This window comes from Thermobia domestica, chromosome 11 (genome assembly GCF_964235325.1).
Source record: "Thermobia domestica chromosome 11, izTheDome1.hap1.1, whole genome shotgun sequence".
In the NCBI taxonomy this organism is placed as follows: Eukaryota; Metazoa; Arthropoda; class Insecta; order Zygentoma; family Lepismatidae; genus Thermobia; species Thermobia domestica.
In genome coordinates, this window is record NC_137464.1 from 101,964,791 (window position 1) to 101,979,830 (window position 15,040).

The 15,040-nt window shown below is 30.8% G+C and overlaps 1 long non-coding RNA gene across 6 annotated transcripts in view; it reads left to right on the forward strand.

The window, feature by feature from the left end:
- Positions 1 to 15,040, forward strand: part of LOC145664331 (uncharacterized) — a 373,203-nt gene that overhangs the window by 114,817 nt on the left and 243,346 nt on the right. For 2 of the 6 annotated variants that reach the window (XR_014127370.1, XR_014127357.1), the window contains exon 3: positions 4,289 to 4,618. The exons of 3 other annotated variants lie outside the window; for them this stretch is intronic. This is a non-coding gene — a long non-coding RNA (uncharacterized LOC145664331). Of the gene's footprint in view, positions 1 to 3,610; positions 4,619 to 15,040 lie in introns of those variants that run through there. One more of the 6 variants, XR_014127369.1, reaches the window with a different exon arrangement.

Below are 15,040 nucleotides of genomic sequence, written 5' to 3' on the forward strand. Positions count from 1 at the left end.
TAGCATCATCTTTAAATTATTTGTAATTAGTTAATTGATATTATGAAGCATTGAAAATATTTATTTCATTATCAATTGATATTAATAATAAAATGTATTATCCAGTAAATTTATAAAATATATAATATGTAGAAATTATCAAATTTTATTTCAAAATAACAGAAGCGTTACCAAATTAGATTTTGCAGATTTTAGCGGAGAAATCTGTAATTGAAAAGAAAATTCTACCTCAAATTTGCACTATTTTGCATAAACTTTCAGCAACAATTATAGAATATAACATAAATTATTTCGTTCAGATAAATTGAGAAATAGTAATTTACTACTTTGACAAAACTTTCTCTAAAATGGTCTTAACGATTTTATTTTTGTATTTCATAATTTTATATTGCGTTACAAAGTCTTCAACATGCTATATTCTCTTTCTGTAGAAATGGTCGATAAAATATTTCATTTAAAAATTAGTCTAATTACTACCAATTTATAATTCCACTAAACGAATACAAGCAGGAAAGTTTGTGAGGTTTATTATGTCTATTTATCTATTATTAAGCCATTTCAATTGTCAGGAGAACATTTTAAAATACAAATATTGTTTCAATTCTTATGCATAAATATTTATGATAGGGAAAGTACCACCTTGTTTAGTGATGGATTTCTTTCAGATAAACATGATCCATTGAAAAGCCTAATAAGAACTTAAAAATTCAATAAACTAAACTTCTTAATTTCATAAAAATTGGATATATTTTCCGAAAGGTTATTGAAAAATACTTTCACTTAAAAATGGAAGTGTATGTCTTTAATCACTACACAGAAAACACATTATATTTAATGAAATTTTGAGAGTGTTTTGCAAAATTTAAGTTTCAACATACTTTTTTTTCAAAAACAAAAAAGTTCCTCTTAAACTTGATCTAATCCAACCTCAAGCACTAAGTTGGTATGTTTCAGTGAAAATATACGTTATTTATTGTATGTTAAATATATTTTTAAAAATTATCATGGAAAATTGTTCTTTTACAACGTTATACATATGCAAATATCTATGCTCAGTTTGTAATGCCCACAGTTTAATTATTTCGTATACTTCATCGATTTCAACTCAAAGCAATACTTGGAAATCCGCCAAGAACACACGTGCCACACTTCATTAAACTCTTACGAATTTTAAGACAGATATGATGGAACAAAGAGACGGTAGCAAAAATCCATGACGCGTTGATTCGTACAAACTAACTTACGTTTACTTAAAGGACAATATTCTCAAAAATTATGAACAAATACCATTGTATTACTATTCTATCAGTCTCTTTTATTTCATTCTCGTGTAATATATAACCCTTTTAGATTGTTAACTTAAGAAATAGGTTCTACAATTAAAATACTGTTCGATAAAATTGCATTTTATTTCAAAATAGTTATTTCCATAAGTAGTTCTTCCCTAAATGTTTGGGATATCTTTCTGCAATCAGAAATAACCTTCGAATGTTCTTAATACTTGATTATGTGCTTAGAAGGCTAGTTATAGAAATTCCTCTGTTGAGTATATCAAATAGGACAATAGGCTCATTATTTCAAAATGACACCGATACATTTTACCAGTACCTTCATAAACAAATGCTAAATTGATTATAATAGGATTATCTAACATCTTACATAGTTTACCTGCTAACAAAGGTACACATTTTTAAAATACTATAAAATTCTTAATTTTGTGGTTGGGCGGCTACTCTCTAACCTTTGGTTTGCATTTAAGCAATGAAGTATTTAGGAAAAATACAATGGGTAGTGATCTGGAATTTTAGTTTAATATAGTATATGCATAACACTAAAACAGCAAAGGAAACAATTAAACATTAATATTTACTGGGTATATTTCATGATACTTAATTATTGCATTTATTTTACAGATAACTCAGATTTCTTTTTGTAATAGATAAAATCTAAAGTGCAAAATTGATATAATTTTAGACAACATTATTAATCAACTTGATTTTCTAATTATAAAGCACCTGCGGATTTATCTTAGTGTATTTAATGTAAATTTTCATTAAAGACTTTTAATTATAAACTAGATGGAGATTTATACACAGTAAAGTTTTTGCTTTACTATGTAAGTTTAAGGGTAAACTTTGAGTCCTTTCTCTCCCAGAATTGCATGTAGAGCTGCCTCGCAAACTTAATGAAACTCCTCACAAACGTTTGAAATGATCATTAGAAATATATAGTAAAAATCATTTTTCCAATTACCTAATTCGTTACATAAACAAAATATTGCGAAGTGTATAATAAAGGTTTTTCTGTATCTAAGTGTATTATTAACAATATCTAAAGGAGTTCTGAAACTTAAACGTCCTCGTTATTTAATTACTAATTATCAGGTGTCGTTTTACTGTCTTTTTAATACAGGTATCATGAGGAAAACACATAAAATAAATCTTAATAAGAACAGTTTTGTTACAAAGCGTGGTAATTGCATTAGATATGTAACTTGAGAAATTAGAAAAATAAAACTTCGACAGTTTCACAATAGGTAAATATTTTTTAAATATTTTTTAACAAAATTGATGAAACTTGTTATTAAAATTTAATTTAACAAAAAATTAAACATTTTGTTCGAACGAACTAATTAACAATGAGATGGTACAATTAACAAGGTTTGCTATTCCACACATCCTACTACTGTGAAACTATTATACTGTCTAAGGCGTAATATTTCATAATTAAAGACAATTCTTGAATGAAAGAGTCAATTAAGTACAAACAATTCTAGATATTTTTAAAATCTAAAGTTACAATCTTTTACAAGCCAATAATAAGTATTTTGTTAATCAAAAGAAAATAACGGTGATTTTGAAATATTTGCAAGACAAACAACTCTTATAAATCCTGAAAAATATTTTTGTTTAACTTACTTCCAGTGACTGCATAAAGACCAAGCAGATCTCGCAATTCTTCAGGCCTCAGATCCAATATCCGTCCAAATGATTTTATATTTAATGAACAAGAAGTTAGAAACTAGTACATAATTAGCATTTTAAAACACATAAAAATATTATTAAGTTATTAAGTAACTATTTCTCAAGCAGCTATTAAATTTGAAACTTAAGTGTTTTTTATATTCTCAAAAAACTACTAACTTTAGCTTGCTATATTAATCCAAAGAGTCTAACGAAATCATTTTATGGATTCCTTACATTTTCTAAAAAAATCATAGATATTTTCCTGTTATTTCAATAGGTATTACTTGAATTTTCCGATTTAGAGAGAGAGAAAAGTGTACTTAATGCAAGGTACAGGTGAACAGAAACAAGTAAATTATTACAAAGAAAAACACAAGTAAAATAAATTAAAATCCAAATCAAATACGTACATATCAATTATTAAATAGTTTGCATTCGATACTTTGTTCCGACTGACAAATTATAAATTTCTGTCGTTTTACTCCTAAACTACAGTCGAAAGACCATAAAGATTTAATAGCAGAAATATAAAATAGTTTATTTACGGAGTACGTATTTTTCTATAAATAAGTATATTTTATCCATGTTTTGCCGTCCTTAACGTATATAGATACATAACATATATAGGTATTTTCTTAACCTAGAAACCAAGAAATCAACAACAAGTATGAAATATTAGAAGCACTATTATCACCTATAATCCTCCGTCATTGTATGCTCCTGGGACAAGATCATTAAGTCATCAGAAAAATAATTCAGAAAATAATATTTCGGAATTAATTCAAACATAAAAGGTCCAGTTTTAAAGAATGAGTCAAATATTTTTTGTTCACTGGAATAAACGGTTAATAATTTATTCAAACTCTTACATAATAGACATACTACAATTTAAACGTATGTATATCACTTGGTTAAGTATGTATATTAAACATGAATCGAATAAGTAATACATTAATGAAAAGTAGACTTTATAAAATTTTTTCAACTTATCTTGTTAAAAGTCCGGTAAAAATTATCAAGAGAATTCAAAAATTCAAATTAAAAAGACGTGAGTCTATAAATCAATTGTATCATTATTCTATATATGTTCATTTGAAGATACATGATACTCTTTCTATTGTAACACTTTGTAAAAAAAAGTTTCGTTGATATAATAAACAATGAATCCGTCTCAAAAATTGAATCTTTATTGCTACGTTTCTCACTGAAATAACTCTGTCTTTTAATTAATATTTATAATTAATTCTTCTGTAATGCCTTTCTTTCTTAAACTTTATCTTTCAAATGTTGTACTTTACTAATAAAGCAAATTAATCTACCAGGTATTACACAGTATTGAAGAAAGAACAGAAAACATACAATCACTCTTATATAAGCTGTTTGATTGTTTATAACAAATTGTAGCCTCTAGAAGAAATTGTTCCTCAAGAGAAATTTATAGTGTAATTAAAACAGATGAGTAATGATTTCAAATCCTACATTAATATCTACCTTACATGAAAAGTTCTTTGGTCAAACATGTTGGTTTGCTTTTATGATTTGTGATTGTTATGTATCTTGCGTAACGAATCAATTTAGTAATAAATAGTTCAATTGAATTCTTAAGTACATAATTAAAAATATTAAATAAAAGTTATTTCTTTTTAAAATAAGATGTTGTTTTACTAATTTCCTTATATTTCCATGCCAAAACTGTACCTGTGTAGTAAAAACCGCTTTCTAAAGGAACTATTTACGCAATTTATCAGTATTTTTATGGGCATTTATTTATTTATTTATACATTGCACAGTGCTTCACATACAAATTCTTTGTCATTTTAAACTGATACCTGTTAACAAAGTAAGATAGAGAAAATATAATCAAATATTAATATAGTAGCAATGCAAAATAACTTGACCATAGTAAAACCAAATGAAGTACAATTGCAGAATCATTCACGTTTCATCAATCCTTAGGTAGAAGTTGCTTCAATAACAAATAAAATACATCTCTCTAGAGTACGCTGTAACTTATGATTGAACAGCATGTCTCCTCTAATTATTGATATAAGAAAACGTGCTTGTAACATTTTGAAATCTCAAACTGTCCTTGAGAGTCCCTTCTTCATAGAATAATAGATAAGATTAACGAAAAACAATTTTGAATGCATGAAGCATTTTGACTTTTTATTCAGAAAACTTGTTTGAATTTTCAATGGAACTTGTTTAAAAATTCAGCTTGAATTTATTGGATCTGCTTAATTTTATCCTCATCCCTATTAAGTAGATGCATTTTACAAAAAGAAGACATAAATACACTTTCTTGTACCCCTCAAACCCCGTCAAAATAAACGTTAATGTATTTACTTTCACGAAAATGGTTATACTTTCCGAAATGAGTTTTTCCTAACAATGATTAAATTATTTTTTTTTCAAACAGGAAATCAATAAAAGAAATTCACGAAATTATCTACGTAATCAGTTTGTTAAGCAGCAAAATAAATAAAGAAATTTTTTTTGAAGTTGTAGTAAACAAAAATAAATAAAGTCATGTTTACAACTACAAAATATTCTTGTTTTGCTGGATAGTTCATTCCACTCAGCTGCCGTCAGATATCTACAATATTATTAGAGTGTAATGAAAAACTATCCAACTATGAAACCGCTGGTAGATTGAATAATATTGTTAATATTGTTATATTTAGAAACGTACTATAAATACTATGAATCTCGACAGAACAAAGTGAGAAAAGACTGGCAGTGAATCGAACATCGGTTTTCACCAACTCATGGAATAAGATTTTCCGATTAAAAGTACAAATATGCAACTCTTACATCGTTGAGTTTCTAAAATTGATGTTCCATTTGTTATTTGTATTCATTTGAGTCAAATAGTGTCAGGAATATGTTATTAAATAAAATAATAACACAGATCCCTTCTTATAGGCCAAAAATTAGAGAACCTAGTTGACGACGTCATAAATGTCGATCACTCAAATTTATACACTATACAAAATATATTGGAAGCAAATGCAAATGTATTAAGGAATTTCGTTTACCAAAACTCTTTCTTATGTTTGCCCGTGTGCCTGCCCGTCTAGGAGACAAAAAATCACAAGAGCTACAGTACTTCAAGGATCACTATTAATTTTGCCCGGGATGAAAAGGATCAGAAGTTCAGAATCGAGTATGTTGATGAAGGTAATATTCAAATCGAAAGTGGATGATATCAACCCATTCTGGTTTTTACGTTGACATAATTGAGCAAAAAGAGTAATAGATAGCGAAAACTTAGTCTTCTGCAATCGATTAAGCATCTCAAGAATACATTTCACCTTTTTCCTTAACCCTCTACTAGAATAGGAAGTAATAAAAAATCTACTACAACTTCCGGTCTTAATATTGACCTACACAGAACAAAAACAATAAGAGGTTGCAAAAAGCGTTATTTTGGAATCGATGTAGAGTTCTGAGAATAGGCTCTATCTTCTCTCTTCACCCTCTAGTCAAACCGGAAGTGGCAAAAATAGACCACTTTCTTTTTAACGTTGACCTCTGTAGGCTAAAAATGGTCAGAGGTAGAGAGAAAAGATCTTTGGAATTGATTTGGCTGTCTAAGAATAGGAAGCACCTCTCATGTTATCCCAATCACTTCCGGTTTAAGCGTTGATTACTATGATGTAAAAAAACGATAATGAAAAATGTGAACAGCAGTCTTACCAACAGGTTAACTTGCAATTAATCTATCACAGTTCTTATACTCCTGTTCATAATAAAACATTTCACGCATTAAAAATTTCGAAAGTACAATATATGTATGTACAATGTATGACACATACAACCACTTGTGCTTGCTTTTATCATATTGTACAAAAAATATATGTGTTTAAGTTTAACTTGATTTTTCTCCATTTTTAAAAATGTGGGTTAGACCACTGTTGTGCTAACCCCCTCAATTGATCTATTAAACTAGTTTCGAAATTATTGACGAGATGACGTGTTGTAGACCATGTTATCTCAATGTTTCAATATAGCAGTGATAAAATAATTGGTCAAAAATCACGCAGTCACTTCTTACGCCAATTCATGATGATGGGTGTTAATCTTAAATACTTAAGTTAAGCATTTTAAAATAAGTAAATAAATAAATAAATAAATAATAATAATAAACTACCCACCATTGCTTGCAACCACAAATAGATCATTTTAATTTTTTGGCTTGAAATAAAGGTTGAATTCTATATGTGGATAACGATGAGATTAATAGGAAAAACGTATTAACGTTATTATGACTAGAAAAACAGACACCAGGGGCATAGTGAAGGAGGGGAATGGGGGCACTGTGTTTCTCACTCCGAACGTTTTTCAAAGAAAAAAGTGGAAAGAGGTTAAAATAAAACTTGAGGATGAGAAAAGAAGAGAAATAAATACAAAATATAGTATAATCCTAATCAAATCTACTCTGATTTAGTATTACGAAAGTGGAGTGGAACTTATTGAACTTAGGACGAGTTTCTCCAAACTAAATTAGTCTGTTACTCTGGTGTAAATAGGTACTTAATAGGGGGGTAGGACACAGTTGTATTTCTTAGCGCGGGGGCGCGTTGGCTCAGTGGTAGAGTGTTCACCTCCGGTGCTTGGGGTCCCAGCTCGCGCCGTGTGGACTTTGTGGTGGACAAACATCGCGCTCGTGGGTTTTTTCGGGGTTCTCCCGTTTCCTCCCACTTTCTTCATTCCACCATTTCACTCGTTTCTCATTATCACCGTCTCCTTTAGCCTAACCGGCATAACCGTGGGATGTTAAACTTAAAGATTTCATTTGTTTTTTTTTTATTTCTTAGCGCGATTGCTCGTAGTACATTGACTATTCTAGGGATAATATTTACTCCGTCAAATTTGAGGAGTAAATTTAAAATATCAGTGTAAAGTCTGAATTCCTGCAAGGCAGGACAATGGTGGGGATGTTAAGAGAGTTAGTGTTTGCTAATGATTCGAGTGAAGATAATGTTTATGATGGAGTTCAGCGAGCAATATGAATCAGACAAACAATTACAATTACGCAAAATTTGTAATACTTTTGGTTGAATAAAGATAGTAACTTGTAGCTACTCATCATTGAGCATAAGTTAGAATTTTCTTGTAACGTAATTTATTTCTTCATTTCTTTGGTGTTATTTCTGTGTAATAACAAGAAATCTATAGTTCGACAACTTTTTATTAGAACTATATATTTAAGTTTGTATCTTAAATGTCCAACATAAGAGCTTGATCTTTGATTTTTATTAGTTAGTGAGCTATTCACTTCCAAATATTATGTGTGATAATACTTGAGGAGAAGGACTGCTTAGAAAAGCACCTCACATTAAGAACACACTTGTACTTAATTTTTAAAAGCTTTATCAGACGAGGTTGTACTTAATGTAGAAATACTTTGAACGGTAAGTACATGTGTGCATATTTTGAGTTTTCAACACTGAGTACAAGGGCGATCTCAGTATGAGGTGCTTCGCTAAGCAGTCCCTCTCGCATATTACCAAAACTAATATTTGGAAGTAATACAGTACCTAATAAAATACAAGATCACGAATTCACACTCAATATTGAAGATTCAAACTTCGGTACACTATCAAGAAACATTTTTAGTGGTTTCCAGAAAAGTGCTTTTGGTGGCGCGTTGTATTAAACGAGTTACAAACACTTCATTAGATTATATCTGTATTCAGAAACGAATTTCTTACGCTACTAGCATCAATAGTTTAAACAAGAGGAGGGGCTAGTTTTCAGATGGTACGAGCTTTTTCTACCTGATACGCTCTTGATGATATTTTCAAAACTTCATCTAAACTAGCATAAAAGTTTATAAGAGTGAAGTGCATCTCCTCGAGTGACGATAAACAAACGGAAAGATCAAATCCACGTAAGCAATTCCCCCTAAGAGTATTTCAGGAAAGCGGTTTTTGTGCACTCAGAATCTGTCCTCAAGGTTGGGTATGGTACGTGGTGTGAAAAAAACACGTGAACCAAATGAATCTGTCGAAATTATGGGTGTGCTCGATGCTTGTAATCCACACTTTTTTTTTTAATAATCAGCAAGCTTCTCAATATCTTAGTTTGCTTGTCTGTTTCGGCGTAGATATTATTTTCTTGAATGAAAAGAATCAAATCATGTCTCCGAAACAGAATGTGTGGGTTACAATGCTTGGTCTCCTATCCATTCACAATTGTCACCTAATGTTGCGAAGGTGATCAATGTTATGGCCGCTAGCGGACAAAGAAAATTGCTTTTGTGAAGGGACAGATGAACGTTTTCATTGTGTTTTGTGGTAAGTATGCCTATACTTTAAAGAGAAGTGACAGATTCATCTTTTTTAACCAATAGATAGTTAATAAATTGAAATTTAATGAATTTAGTTATGTGTGCTTCCCAGTTGACATGTCTAGACCTATAGACTATAAAAGAAGTTCCAGAAGCAGGAAGCTTGTAAGATTTTCATGTCCTTGTCCCTCCTAGAAATGAAATTCTGGTTACGCGTCTGACAGATACAAATATGACATTAGGCTCCTAAGTTTCAAAGTTATATTGTGTGTGAAAACAGTTAGTAGAATTAATTTTTTACCACCTGACGTGCTCTGCACAAGGATGACATGTAATCATAATCAGTTGTGGGAGGGGTGATTGATCAACTTTGGTATTCTTTATCTCCCTTCTTCAGTAGTATAACTGAAAGAAACACTGGTTAGTAGTGTCCCAAGAACCACCATCCAGTCCACAATCTTAAATATCACTTTGAATATTTTCTTCTAACGAGTAGCTTTCAGTGTGGCTATTAAATTTAGAACCTATAAAAAACCAGAAGATCAGCAATACATTGATGATGACTGGGTGATAAGTTTCCCATATATTGGATTGGAAGAAGAGGGCCTGGGGAATGAACACCATAGTAACTTATCTTCAACCACATGTACTATGGTTTTTATCTTTTTTTTAAAAAAATAGTTATCTTATTTTCAAAGGACATATCCTCATATCTGTACGAAGTGTATTTAACACTGGTTTGACTATGGAAAGAAAAAGATGTCACAATTATAAAAGAGAGTTTACTATTCCTTTCGAAAGGAAAGAGGACGGCCCGGTTTTTAATATACAAAACAAACTGTGCTTTCTGCTTGCTAGCGAATAAAATGTCTGGATCTTTTGCTTATCAGAAAGTAGAAGTCAATACATCTTCGATTTAACTTGTGCCATAAAACACTTTACATCATAGTTTTCACAGGTACAACTACATTTACTGATCTGTCATTTCCATTAAAGTAGTGTGCTATTGAAAAGAAAAATCATATACAAGAAATATATAATGAAAAGTATTTATGGTCTATGAAAAATCAAATCTACTTCAGAAATAGTGTCCACTCTTACTCGTTCTTAAATTGTGTGGTAAAATAGAAAAATTTTAAAAATATTTAGACTGTACAGTATCATATTCTATAACGTCAGGTAAGATTGAAAAAATCCAAAGATTGTTACTTGAGATCGATTAATTTGATGGGAACTTCAATTAACTGAGATATTATCATTAGTTTCCTACAAAATAGCTTACAACCTTTTAGACTTTTGTTTACTCCGTAAGTCCTAACAAGTCATAAGGATTTACAAAATAAATTAATATACCAAAAGCGCAACCAGTAAATTAATATTTTATACAAATGAGATGTTCAAAACAGGGGAATCAAGTTTAATTTTCAAAGTTATGAGGAAAACAGAGGTAAATGTTGTACGATACTCCTGCAAGGCCTACAAGAAAAAAATAACACTTTTTTTCTACATTATATTATAAAAGTCATTTACAATATCTGGAAGTGAATAACTTTAGCAATGACAGGGGCTTGCAATAGAGATCTTAAAGCTGAAATTAATGTGTCGAAAATGAACAAAACGTGAACTTAATTCCATGCACACGCCGAATGAAAATAGGCGTTTATACTGAAAAAACAACGATAAAAGTCATAAAAATGGGCACTAACTTTCATATTTCCCATACAAATCATAGATTATTCCAAGATACAACTATTTATTAATTTAACAAATTTGGTCACACTTTGTATAACATTTTAAATCGTCAAATCTCAACTCACTCAAACACAAGATGTTAAAATAAAGGTTTGCGTGATCGTACCGAGAGGAATATATGACTTCAGAACTCCGCTTCGAGAGATTTTCAAGTTTACACTGTATAAAATGCATTATGAAAATATCTCGAAGACTGAAGGTAACTACATTTGTACTATGATATCATGCATTACAGTTATATTTTCTTCATGTGATTAAGGATGCTCATGAGACAAGAGTTTCGAAAATGTATCCATTTCTTTCTGCAAAGATCTATCTTGGTTCGAATCTCGTCACGAAAATTCTGTCACGTATCGCTTCGTTTGCAAACCTACAAGCAATGTCGAGTCTTGAGAGAAATTACAACGGTAAAATTTTAATGTTTGTTGCTTGAAGATAAGGGAAGAAAACTTACATCATGTGGAGTCTGTTAACATAATAGACCTGGCCTATCACCACCTTTCTTTAGACATTCCTCCGCACTTAGATTTGGAATGAAATGCAACAAATGCGGATTTTCTTCGGCCAAATTGAGATGTTTATATAGAACTAAAGTATTGGAATTTTCTGCTTACTGTTGCTAGGAAATGGCCTTGTAAAGGAAGGTGAATGGTGAAGAAACTATAACAAGACTGTACAAACCGATTATTGTATACAAGAATTAAAACATTAGTTAATTTTCCTCCCTTAATTTGAAGTAATAAAAGTTTGAATTTTACCAATGTTGCTTTCCTCAAGAGATGTCACTTCATACAAGAAATCTCACGATTCGTACAAAGCATAGTAATTGAATAAAATAACACTATAATACTTAAAATGAAATAAAAATTAGAACAATGAATAAAATATTTAAAAACTCAAAACTTCACGTACACTGTTAAAATACACTTTATTTAAATATTTAAATGTCTGTTTTTTTCCTTTTACTATTTATATTTTATTTATTTTACTTTCTGTATGTATAGTTTTTGTCTGTATAGTACTTGTTTCCTTTTGAAATAAAAGCATAAAGCGAAAGACCGAACAAGATGGGGCATGTGAAGTGAAAGAAAAATCATCGATGAAGAAATATATCAGAACCGTCTGTAGGAAACTGAAAATCTTTTTATAAAGAAAGGTCGTATTTCAAACATCTGTAATATGACTTTTGTTCTCTTCACATATCCTTCTTCGATTTTTTTTCTGAGTTGGCACCCTAGTATTTACAATTAAGAAAAAATGTACAGAGGCTAATCAACAAATGACATCAGTTGGAAAATACTATTTGACTACTTGTATAATTATGCTCTTAATTTCACAATAATCTCAAAAGAATTTTATTTTTGCTCATGGTACAAAAATGTAATTTAAAAGGTTATTAAAGATGTCTTGGAAGATCACATTAGTTTGTGATCTATGATACTATGTTTTCTTTTTTCTTTAAGGTATAATCTTGTTTTAAAAAGAAATCTGGTTACCTACCTCCATTTGAAAACCATATGCATAGTTGGAATGTTGGTAATTAGACAAATATGTGTATCTTCTTTAGTGACTTGAGAATTGTATTTCAAAACAGTATGAAAATTTCCTTTTATAACTACTGAAATATGGACTTTTAATTGACAAAGATAATTTAGGCAAGCATGTGCATTACATTTGTTTTTTAAAAAAAATAGTCAATATATCACAAAAAGGTATTGTACTGTGCGAGCTAAAACAGTTGAATGTCTAAGACAGAATATAATTGGAAACAAAATTGTACTGACTGAGATTGAAGCAATAATCTTTTGCACCAAAGAAATTATCCCTAATCCAATGGGTGTTATCTACAAACGTTTTGGGGCACTAAAAAAAACTTTTGGAATTTAACGTCCAATGGTTATACATCGCGGCTAAGAGACACGGTGATGATGAAATGAATGATAATGCTGAAATAATAAAATTGGAAGGAAATCGGAAAAACCCATAAATGCAGTGTTTGTCCACAGCAAAGCTCACTTGATTGAACCAGGGTCCTGTGAGCCAGAGATGAGTGCTTCACCACTGATCCATCGCAGTCCTCACTAAAAGAATTCTACATTATTAGTATAAAACGGGAAAAAATGTCCATAGGTGAGACACGTATACCAATCCATAGATCTCGTTAAGCTGAATAGAATGATAAGCTATAGGTGACTATAACTCCTTATGTGTAGTGTTCTATAAATTCAATAAAAACTTTTCGTAAAACATTTTTGCTCTGCTATAGCCACGGCATGTATTAAGATCAAACTGATACTCAATTATATCTTGATCAAACTTTATATTATGACATTAACAAGGCAACTGTATATAGCATAGTTAGTGTGATATAAAATAAAATTACGTTGAAGTCTTTAACTTCAGGTTCAAATGTAATAGTAGGGTCCAAGAATGAGATATCTATATCAATTGACAAATAACACTGATATAAAGAAAATGACATGGTTCAGGATAAATTGTCTTTCAGCTTTCGAGAAAGAAACCTTATTTATATGGCTCTCCAAAAGCATGTTTTTCGTTTATCAGTAATAAATAATTAATTGCATTTTTTCTGCTGGAACAGTTCGTTTTTATTGTTGGTTGGTTTTGAGTTTAGGAGTCCTTTGAGCAGCAAAGTTATATAAGACGGGACCTACTTATTAACATGGAATCCGAACCACATGAGCTCCCGCCGGGAATCGAACTTGGGTCTCCCACGCTCCCGTACGCTAACCGCTTAGCCATGTAGGAGCTCTTGTTTTATTGTGTAACATTTATGTAATAAATTACAATATCAAATATCAAATTGTATCAACCGTTTGTTTTCTTCTGCCCGTTATATATTCCTAACAGTTATGTACATACTACTTAAAACCAATGACGACGCCAGATTTAATTTGTAGGGGAGGGCAAACGGAGGAGCAAAGACATTTTTGGGTGGAAGACAGCTTTTTTTTTTAAATAACGAGAATAAAGGTTTCATATTACATTACCTATATTACACTATAGCATGTCTAGGAGAGGTATCACGGTGCACACGATGGCACCCGTAGAGCCCCCAACTTTGCCCTCTCTAGCGTCGTCATTGTTTCTAACAGTACGGTATTTAATACAGAAAATCTATAAACAATGTGTAAGTATTTCAAATTCTAAGTGAGGATTGCAATATTTTTGTTAGCATGTCCTCTTCTCTGTCTAGCGGCTAGCGCATGTACTTTTGGTGCCCAAAGTTCGATTCCTTGTGAGAGAGTACAAGAAATTTAATTTCACAATCGTTCGTTTTCATTAATTATCCTTCTACTTTGGCGTAAAGGACACAAACGTGAGATGTTATACACATACATACACACACACACACACACACACACACATATATATATATATATATATATATATATATATATATATATATATATATATATATATAGAGAGAGAGAGAGAGAGAGAGAGAGAGAGATTTTAGCTATAATTCTGTTTCTTACTGTTAATACTAGATATCAGAGACTGTTAGACATAACTTTGAAATTGCAATACTCCTATAAGCCGTTCTTCTTTCTACTAAAAATCCGGTATTCTTGTATGAACATTTCCGTTTTGTCCTCTTATGGTGAATTAACACTAATATAAGTTAAAGGACAGCATTTTTGTAAAGAAGGAAAGACGGCCATGCGAAACAGAAGGAACACCATTTAATATCCTGTGTCCACTTATATGAAACCAGAAAAGATGTTATCCTTTCCCCAACACAGCATCCCATGGTTTGGTTTTTCCATCCGATCCAACGTCCGATCTACCTGAGATGGTTACAGGAAGGTTTGATCTTTTGTTACGAAATGACCATAACCTCGAACTCAAAAGAAAAGAGTAAAACCTGTTTCCACTGAGTTTCCGGTAACATTTTCAATGAATTTTTATACCTCTTACATTATATTTCAACTATTTCGCATTTGGAATACTTTTCAAAAGCTGAATATTAGAGAACGCATCTGTTGTTAGAAAGAAGGAAACA